We start from the raw sequence: 11,526 nt of genomic DNA, 5'->3' as shown, positions 1-11,526 counted from the left end.
GGCAGAGGGATTTTTAATGAGGGGAGATCTCTGCAGGTAACTTCCTTTCCTCCCCCCTCTTCCCTTTCCCCAATCTTCCCCCATTGTGGGGGGAGAAACCCATCTGGTTGGACTAAACAGCAGATTAGCACATTAGCACTGGAAGACGGGCAGGCAGGCACCACGGGAAAGACCCAAGACCCAACATATGACATTGGCGCACATGGTGTACGACTCATTAAAGGCAGACATAAAAGTTGCACTAAATTAAAGGCAAACTCCATCCGCCTTCGTTAACAGATGGTAAAAGTTTGACTCATGATTGCAGCTTTATACTTGGTCCACAAACATCTTAATGCAGCACACATCTAAAAAGATTGCCTTTGTTTTGATGGAGTAAGATGAGGTTAGTCTGCTCTGATGATTTTTGGAAATACATCCTTCAATTGGGCAACTTTTGCTAAGTTACTAAACTGTTTATACGGCTAGTTTGCACTGGCAAATGCATTGTGGAAGAAACAATTTTACCACCATCTAGCCAGTTCTGGTTTTGGGATATTCACCACTGAGACTTCTGCTACCACCACAGGATAATCAAGGTGACGTGGATTTGGTTTGTGGTGGGAATTGAAAAATATTAGAAAAACAATGTCCTAGGTACTGTACTCAGTTTTTGTCAAGAACAATTTTCTACCAAAATAAGACTTCCAAAAATGTTTAGACAGAAAGGTAAATGGAAAAAACACGCCTACTTTCCACCTTGCTATGGTCACTACATTGGCCCTGAACTTTGGCATGATGGTTAGGTATGAATTATAGGTTAACTAAAAAAATAGCAACTGGCCAAAGCCTTTTCAAATAATCCCAAAAAGTACATATAATGCGTCAGCATGTGTTTGCTGCTGAAGATGACTTGTCGGTCTCAGCTATTACAGTCTTTAATTGTATGTTTTTCACGTAGCTTTCAACAGTATGTCCTTATTTTCCAGGATTGTGCCTTGAACAGTTCCTCAGGAACCTCCAGGAATACACAAGACTCTATAATATCTCTATTTAATATCTTGTCAGCACAGACCTGCAATAATGCAACTGCAAAGTTCAGACCTTTGAATTTGCTGAACACAAAACAAACTCACTTATGCTGATCTTAGACATGTATTAGACTCAGGTGGTCTTGAGTGTAGCACTGCTCTGTGTTTGTGTTCATTCGTTCTGCTGTTGCTATTTCATTGTTTAGGTCTTAGAAAGTATTGAATTAGATTTTAAAAACTGTTTTCCTTTTAATTAGCCTGCATAATGTGGTGTCAAAGAGCAGATTGATTAGAACTGGTTAAACTCAAAGTAACTAGAGGGTTTTCACCTCTTCCCCAGTTCAGAGGGTGGAGAAGGATTGAAGCGTGTCACAGGTGTCCAGGTGAGATTTTTTTCTGGCTTCAGTTTTTATGATGCCAAACCTGAGCTGTAAGAAACTACAAAGTTGCCAGGCATGACTGGGAGGAGGGGTGCTGTGTGTGTGCACATGCATGTGTGCATTTTGTAATAAAGTGTATCCCGTTGCGAGGAGTGGAGTTAGGAGCTGCTAAAACAGCCACATCTGAGATTGCAGCTGTGTGAACACATCATCATCTGTGCTTCTGGTGATAGGCAGGATTGGAGAAGCTAGTCCCACCCTTCAAATACCTGCTACTACAGGCATCATGTTTAGTACATGTCACACACAGTTAAAGCTGTTCTAAGGAAAATTTTACATTGACAATGAATCGGATGCGTGATGTGAAAGAGATCGCTTGTAGTGACAAAGAGAGTTATCACCCAACTCTGCTGTTCCCCTCAGTTCTACGGAGCATTTCAGTGTCTTCAGTGTCTCTCTACTCTCACGAGTGGCGTTTCCGCAGGCAGAAGGCGGTCACTGAACGATACCTAACATCACCAAATGGCAGAAAAAAGCTGGTGAACATCAGGCAGAATTTAGCAGCTATTTTTATTATTTATATTTTATAGATATTTTTTTTCAGGAGTTGGCGGAAACGAAAGCAAAGCTAAAAAGAGAGTAAACCACGACTGCAAATAAATGCTAATGTTGCTCTGTGTCTGCTGGATGTGTAAATGGCTGATTGTTTGCTAACACATTTGCCATATCAACTTTATCAGAAGATAACATGTCAGTGTTTGTTATGTTTACTATGCTGAAAAATGAGCTATTGCAGCTTTAAATCCTTGTGAAGACAGAGTCGCCTCAAACTATCTAGAATCAATATTCATGATTTAGTTTGACCTGTGCATCTATCATAAACTAGCCCATAACCTTATTTGCTTGAAAATCTTACCAATCTTACCCATAATGACTAGAATTTGTAACCATGGTTACTATGATTAAAGTCCCAAAGAGGAGAACAGGGTAGCATCTCTTTAAGAGAGCTGTCATGATATCATACGAGCTTTTCACATGCTAACACAGCTGTGAGGAGGTGAAGCAATACTCACACACAAACACACACTGCTCCAACACTCACAAATATAGGCCTGTCTTTGTTAAGTCAGAGTACACAAGCACAGTTGTGCACCAGTTTAACAACCTAGTTTTGCCTGGCCAACAAGGTGCGCTATTAACAACATAACACATGCTTAATGAATACACACAAACACACACAGGCACTCAAGTGTGTGCTGTCTCAACACACAAAATATTACCTAGTTAACACAGACACAGTCAAACTCACCTACACCTAAACACACACAAACTCACATTGCCAGGCCATTTTAACACACACTAATGAAAGGGAACAGACTTTATTAGCTCTCTTTAACAGCCAACACCCCGCATACCTAATCACGTTCACACAGACACACACAGAAACGCATGCACATTTTCTTTCACAAGTCAAAACAAAGATATAATAGACATGTAAGCTGAGATTTGAAGCTGGGAGCACCGTGAATAATCGCCCACAATTCCATTTCCTGTTGGTTGAGGTGAAGGAACTCGGTGCCATCCAAGCGTCCATCTGGTTTCCGTTTCAATCCCCGGACCCCTCACTGCTCCACCAGCGTTAGCAACACTGCCATTACTAGCATTACATCCCGCTAATGTTCCAACATGATGTATGAGCAGCTTTTTAGACCATGGAAATCAATTTAAAAGGAAAGCAAAAGGGAAAAGAAACATCCTGCATCCTTAACCCCGGTCTGGCAAACATGAGTGTGCTGTGTGCAGTTTATTGATGACAATAAACTTGCTTCAGCTTTAATACATTTAATAATAAGTGGATTTAACTAATCTCCATTTCTTCTATTCTAATTGAATTCTGATCTTCACTTAGCCATTTTCTATTTCTTTTTCTGACTCATTTTTCCTTCAGGAATTGTTTTAGTTCTAACCAATCATGTGTTAGCTTATCTCATCCTCAGGCAGAGTCAGAGGTGCTTGTAGCCAGCTGTCAGCTGGGACAGCAGAGGGCCTGGAGGGGAGGGATGGAGGGAAAGTCGGGGCACTAAAACAGCACTGATCGAATTAAAATCCTCACAGAGTAGAGGTCATCTGAACATATGACTCTAATGACTCAAAATAGGTGTGTGCAGATGATGCAGAAAAAACACATGAATTTACAAACTTAAAAGCCATGTGGTCGGTACAATATAGGGTAGTGATGTTGAACTAATCAATTCTCACTGCATGATATACCGACTGCATTTATATGGTACGTCAGCATTAGCTAGTTAGCTGTTTGTCTCTCAAGTGGCTGAGCAATGTCAGCATAGCTAAATTTGCTGGATGATAATGCTAACAGCTAGTGAGCTAGACAGAATGTGAGTAAATAAGATGTCTTGCCACACCTCACTTATTAACAACACTCATTTAGCAAATCAATGTGCTAACGTTTTAGCATAAAAAAAATAGACCTTTTATATTGTCAAGTAACATTACTGCACTGATTGGGTCTGGCAGTGGGTAATGCACATAAAAATTTACAAGCGACAGGTTCTGAAGAAGTTTTATTTTGTGTGGGAGCCGGTTGTTTTGTTGACATTAGCAGGCTCCATTCCTAAGCTAAGGTTATCTAGTGTGCACATTGTTGGGGCTGTGGGGCGTGGAAACGAGGCATTAAGGCGAGGCTCTCAGGAGCGAGCATGAACGTCACATCCTTTGGATTTTCCTGGAAAAGTAGTCTTGATTTTTTTTTTTACATAGAAATCGGTCCACAGGTTGTTATAGTCAACAGAGAAAGTTAAGTTTCACTTTTTAAGTTCCATTTTAATCCGTTCACATTGGCAAAAGCGATTATCACATGTAAATTGTTTCACATTCTTACATAGTAACTTTAAACAAAGACTCCTCACTCATGACACATCATGATTTTAGAAAACAAATTATGAGCTGAGCTTTTATGGACACGAGACATAAAAAATTTGTGTGTGTGTGTGGAGCATACAGCGTTAGTTTGTGTGCATGGGAATGGAGTTAACATTGCAAAGTGGTCACGGCATCGCGGCGGGGAGAGCTGGCAGCGCCTTTACTGTCCAAATTAAAACAGCAGAAATCACCACAACAATTGAGAACAGATTTTCACCAAGGTGCCTTAATGACATTGTCAACCCTAAAAATATACAAACACACATAAACGCATGCTCACGCACACACGCACACCAAAATGCAACACACTCGCAAGCGCTAATGATCTACTGAGCGAAAGCTTCAGGGCTATCTCATCAGTGAACAGGTTGTAATTTATAACATATTCACTCTGAGGTTTTCTAAGTGTGTGTGGGTATACGTATATATATGTGTTCGTGAGTGTGTGTGTGTGTGTGTGTGTGTGTGTGTCTAGTAGGCATCAGAAAACACACACCCGCTGTTCCAGTCTGTTTCCTCCCCATAAAAAGCAACACTTAGCACTTCATTCTCAAGCACTTCTGACAACATTATACAGGTTAGTTTAAGAGAAGAGAGGAGAAAAACAAAGCCAGAGAGAGGGAACGGGGAGGAAGAATGAGGGAGGAAAAAAAAAACGGAAGCCTGGTCACTCAGCTGGGAATATTCAGAGAATTGTTTTTAACGAGTTAAATAAATTCTCCCACAAATGAGGTGAGGGAAAGAGAGAGGGGCAGGGCGAGATGGAGAGAGCTAGAGAGTGAGAGAGAAAGAGGGAGGTGAAACTGAAGTGAGTGTTTGGCGTGGTGTTGGGAATATTTTACAAGCTGCATTAATGGCTGTTCTTAAAACACTGCTATTAAGAGATGGCCATAATGTTGTATATCATGGGCGATTATGTTCACACACACAGGCTTACACAGCTAAACGCTCTCTCATTACACACTCACACAGACATGCACAAGCCAAAGCAATTAAAAGTGTGCTGGTCCAACACCTTTTAATGTTTTGGACCAGCCTGTAAATAACAGCTTCCTCCTGCCCAAACAAACTGCACCTCTTCCTCTCAAGCACACACAATATGGTCATTCACACTGTCCTACTTCAGCTGATTGTGGAACTGATTTCTGGGTTAGACAGTATTACATTCACAGACAGCAGCTGATAACACAAGCCAACTCAAGTTGTGTTGGTCCCGTTGTGGCCAAGTGTCAGCATATGTGGCTGTGTTCTGGCACCAAAAGAACCAAGATGTGAAGCCCATATATAGCTGCCAGAATCAGCGTGGTTTTGGGGCTGTGAGCTGCCGGTTTGGGCTGAGAATTGGCTCCAGTGAGCAGAAATCCGGCTAGCTTTGGTTCAGTACCACCACTTGTAATTGGTCCAGTGTACTTACTTTTATCCTTTAACTACTGATTTAGGCCTTTTTTTTTTTTTTTGCAGCCTGGGAATTCATGTGTGTATTTTATTCTGTAATGATTTAAAATTTTAGATAATTTAAAACAATAGTTTAGCATTTTGGAAGATACAATATGTTATTTGCTATAGTGCACGTAATTAAAGCGCGTTCAGACCGACAGTAGCCCAGCATGAAAAAAAGCAAAACAAAAATGCAGTCCTCTCATTCATTTGAAGAACCAGTCCATCAACGCAGCAGGGGCGCCAGGGTAGAGGTTCCAGTCAAACAACACAGGGTTGTCCGGCAGAAAAGTTCACCAAGACTCAACTTTTGGTGCAATGCAATGCAAGGCAATGCATTGGCTAATCAAATACATGCAAGCCACATTCCTGGTAGATTACTTTCTAACAGAAATACAACATTTTCGGGGCGTCGTGTGGCGTAGTGGTCTAAGTAGTAGTATAGTGGTCCCCATGTGTAGAGGCTACAGTCCTCGCTGCAGTTGGCCCTGGTTCGAGTCCCGCATCGGACGGCCTTTGCTGCATGTCATTCCCCTTCTCTCTGCCTCCCCATTTCCTGTCTCCCCTCCTGTCCAATAAAGGCACAAAGAAAGCCCCCCCAAAAAAAGAAATACAGCATTTTCTGCTGTTAACCTTGCAATCGATGTGATGAAAGATAAAATACTTGCTCGACAAGAGGTTATAATACGTCCTCGCTCAGCGCTACTTCTTCGTCCTTCATGCTAAACTGAGAGCAGACTGGATCCTATGTGACTCACTATAGCAAAGTAGTATTTTGAGACAGGAGGCGCTGGGGCTAGCTGGTTAGCATGCTTACTTTTGTAGAAGAAAAGAAGTCATAGAAATAGAGGCAAAACAAGAGATAATATTGCCGTTGCTGCCGTCGCTGGAGAAAGCTCTTCGTGAGTAAAGGAATGAAGTTTGATGCTGAACTCACAACATTTCTTCTAGACTGCAAGCAAACAGCTGTTAATCCTAACGCTGGCTATGTAATGACAAACCCCCACCAGCTCATCCCCCTGTGCTGTTTTCAGTCTTGTTTTCCACTAAGGCGTGATGCTGGATACCACACTTATGTCTGTCTGTTAAATTAGCCTAGCTTAAGGTAATGTCTGGAAACAGGAAACTAACCTGGCATGCTACAAAATTCGAAAATCTCCCTACCGACACCTGTTGAACAATTTATCTCTCCACATCACTCTTAGTCAGGTTCCTTGCATCCTCACTTTGACAAAAGTACACCAGGAAGTCAAAACGGATAAAGGCAAACTTGTGTTTTTACATTTCTGTTTGTGTGTGGATTGAACAACAAAGGTGCTAATTGAAAGCTTTATGGGTGCACACTTTTTAGAAAGAGCCAGATGCAAAGCTAGTCCACTCACTTCATGGCTCCAGATCTGTAGCTAGCGACTTAACAATGAATGATAATGATGATGACGATCTTCTCATCTCACGGAAACAAAACAAATAATGTGTGAAATATTCCTTTAAATGAGAATCCATTTATCAGCTGATTTAAAAAAAAAACTAATCAAGATTAGATTTCCTCACATGCGTGTTGCCCATAGACACAACTAATCCTGTTGCAACAGATGTTGTTTTATTAATCCCCGCTCTCTGTGGAAAGTCATAAAAAATTTTCACAAATACCAGCTGTCAATCGCGCTGTGGTTTATATATGCAGTTATAAAAGGATGGAATGAAAACAAAACAATAACAGCAGCAAATAATCATGTGGATGTGTGTTTTCCATCTCCTTAGAGATGAATTGTTTCATTATGCTTGTAAGATTTTTAAAATTCAGTTAGAAAATCCAATGCATTCCCACCCTCCTGACTTTGGGCCAACACTATATTTACCGTCTTCACAGTTAAACGACAAAGTACACTAGCCTTAGCAAAATCTACAACACCTCTGCATGATTTCCTCTTGCACTTACCTCTCGAAATGCTTTATTTAACTGGCAGAAGAATCAGTGGAAAAGGATCTGATTGTATTTCTAAGTTATAATCCATGAATCATGCGTATATGAGAACAGAAGGGTTGGAAATATTAAGACATCAGATGGTATGGAGCTGAATATTTTCTTTGTTATTCTAGGCGCCAGGGTTTGCTCCTTGAGGAAGTGGCAGGCATTGTGGTCAGTAGTTGAGTACAGTATGGAATAGACCCAGTGTGTGTGTGTTTGTGTGTCCTGAGTGGTGATGGGAGGTGTGGCTATCAGTCTGTCAGGCTTCTTTCTCTCTGTCGTCTCGCTCCTCCTCTCCTTCCTTCACTTTCCTCAGCGCTGCAGTCTCAAAAACTCCAATTAAAGTAATAAACCACATATCCCAGCCAGCCCCAAAACACACACACACACACACACACACACACACACACACACACACACACACACACACACACTTCCCAGGCAAACACAAACATACGACACACACATTTGTGCACACAGGTAAGTGCATATGCACAAAAACACACACACACCCTCAGTTCCTGCCCCCGTCTTCCCGCCTCCCCTGGTTAAATATCCTGGTTATTAAACAGAAATGTGCTGCAGATTTCTGAGGCTCTGTGTGCGATACATCTGGCCTGGGCCTTCAGGAAACGACTGGTTCACTTCACTCTTGTCATCACCTTCCAACACGTTTCTTTCACGTTTCAATTTGGGAGCAGTGCGGCAGGCAGTTCCAGCACACACACACACACACACACACACACACACACACACACACACACACACACACACACACACACACACACACACACACACGCGCGCAACCACGCGCACAACCACACATTAATGCACATCTGCACACATGCGCTCAGGCACAGACACACACGGTCCACATTAGTGACAGTGGGAGTGCACTTTTTGCTGCTGCAACGCTCCGTTTTCAGCCTCTCAGCTCAGAGGGGTGGACCCTTTTCATCCCTTTCTTTCTGTATTTTTTCAGGCCTCTCTCTCTCTCTCTCTCTCTCTCCCTCTCCCTCTCCCTCCCTCACTCTGTCTCCCCCTCCCTCCCTTTCTCTTTGTCTCTCTCTCCTGTCAGTGTTTTGTTGACAGTAGAAAACCTCTAAACCACCCGTGACACAAACTCCCATTTCAGGCTTGGTCAGGATTGTGTGGGATTAGCAGAGTGTGATGGACTGAGGCTCTGGGAAAGACATTTTTTTATGGATATGTAGTGTGTGTGTGTGTGTGTGTGTGTGTGTATGTGAGTGTGTGTGTGTGTGTGTGTGTCTGTGTGTCTGTGTGTATGTGTGTATTAAAACTACAACACTCTACACACAGCAAGCCACAAGGCAGCACAAAAGGACTTTACACCAAGTAAAACTTAGAACAAAAAGTCAACTTTTAGTCAAGAACTCAGCACTGACAGGCAGCATTAGATAAGATGGACAGTGTGTCATTATGGTGTTCAGTTTCACTGTTATTCCTGATGCAAATTAAACTTAACAGTCTGAAGATATATATACACAGAAATATGAAAATGTCTTTTGGACTATATGTTTCAACCATAGCTCGTTTGCATTTGATATGTTGGAAAAGTGATGCTGCAGATAAGTTTATCTGACACTTCAACACTTAAAAAAATCTGCACACTCGCTTTGTGTAGATGTGAGTTAAGGATTCAAGGCGACCTTAAATCAAAGCATGCTACTAGTGTTATTTAATTTTTTTGCCCTTTCTTCATTTCAGTTTTTCTTGGCACATACACTTTTTGCAAAATACACTTCCCCTGCCTGTTCAGAGAGGTAACTCAACACCATTTCTGGTTAAATTCAGCACTCAAGCAACCTGATCTCATTGAAACGTTTCTGTGGGCAGTAAGAGTTTGGTCTGTAATCTGCTTTCATGGCATATGATGTGGAAGACGCACGACTTAAAGTCTGACAGAACGCAGCTCGTTGTTTGTCTGTTTAGAAACCATGGAGAACCAAGTCTAATCAGCATCACTGAAGCAGAGACCGCAGAACATGAAAGGTTTCAACCACAGCAACATGCAGGCGCTGACTGATGACACGCTAAACATGCTACGCTGCACTGACGGATGATGACACAGTGAAGTGACGGCGGGTTTCACTGACAGATGATGACACGACAAGGAGGCCATGACCACGGATGAAGCCATCAGAGATGACAGCCAGTCGCCCCCCCCCCCCCCCCCCCCCCTTTTTCTTCATAACAAAGCTAGACGAGTGATAATGCAAGAACAGACAGTGACATCATCACAACAAGGTCCAATCCAGGGAAGACAAACCAGCAACATCCTTTTTTATTATCAGTTAATTAAACACATACGAGCTGAGCACCAGCACTTCTTTCCCGCTGCTCTGACCTTTGTCAGTGTTCTTTGTCATTATCTGTTGTTTTCTCCACTTCGTAATTCTCCTACGAGCTAGTCCATCCCTGCATCCTCTCATGCTGTTACACAACATTGATCTGTGCTGTTTACTCCACCGCAGGAGTTACTTTGTGATGACGTGACTTACTCAAGCTGCAATGTTGACTTCAACTAATCATTTCCTACTTTTCCCCAAATCCCTTTTTGACAACAGCTCTTACACAATGAGTGCTAACATGTTACACACTTGTTTCGCTCAGCTGTGGGTTATATGTGCAGGTGGTGAGGGTGAGGTCTTGTAAAGCTTGACAGTTTGCAAAAACATTGTGTTCTTGTCAACTGTGTCTAGTGTAAATGCAAACTTCATGTTTTTCCTGTATAACTGCAGGAAAAAGTCTGCCACTTCTCTATTCATCTGCTGAGAAATTCTTTCCTCTAGCCGAGCTGTTGGATTGAAGAGTGGTGTCCTTGCATCAGTCTGTTATGTCCACTGGAGGGCAGACACGGACAGCAGCTCTGGAAAACTCCAACAGAGGTGGACAACAGTAAGAAACACTCCTTGCTACATCTGATAAGACTGCATAAGACTGCTTTTTTTAACATGTAAAGTGGTTTTCAACATGAGGTTTCCAGACAATACCTGCAAGAACTGAAATAGAATAGTGAAGTTTGATGCTTTCCAACACATTTGCAGCTTCTTAGACGTAATCAAGAAATCAGAATATGAATCAGAATTACATAATCATCATCATAATCATTTGAAAATTACACAAACAAATGCACAGACGAATTTCATACAAGTCGTTTGAAATAATAATTGTGAAACTGTTGCAGAAAAATAATTTAAGACCAAATATTGTAATATTTAAATTATAAATACAACCATTTAATTGATATTTTCAATAAATGTCTACTGCATATTCCCCTCCTGTGAATATAGCAACAGTTTTCTAATTTGCCATATTGCACACATATATGTCACTTCACTGCCTCGTTTGCAGGCAGGATGTCGTTAAGACAGAAGAGGCCGTCCTGTAACTTGATGTCAACAGGTTTATTCTTTGCAACAGTTTTGTGTCTTCACTCATACACACAGTACATCATAATGTCAGCAGATCCAGCCCGTAGCCATCATGACTCTTACATAAACATGAGCAGGGTGCTCATTCAGACATGACATCGATGTGTTAGAGTGCTGTCAGATTAACATAAAGGGGTGTGTGTCTGAATGGGGCTAAAGTGATATTCAGTTAATCCCATTAAAGCAGGGGTCCCTGACTCCTTGGGCCATGGAGTTATACTGGGTCACTGAACATACGCTAACAAACCCCAAGAAAACTATGAAAAAAAAGGGTAAAGATTAAATAACTTTACACATTTATTATACACTGTTTTTGCAGGAGTTACCTTGAACCT

The sequence above is a fragment of the Seriola aureovittata genome, chromosome 19 (assembly GCF_021018895.1).
Source record: "Seriola aureovittata isolate HTS-2021-v1 ecotype China chromosome 19, ASM2101889v1, whole genome shotgun sequence".
Taxonomy (NCBI): domain Eukaryota; kingdom Metazoa; phylum Chordata; class Actinopteri; order Carangiformes; family Carangidae; genus Seriola; species Seriola aureovittata.
Note: the sequence above shows the minus strand (reverse complement) of the source record.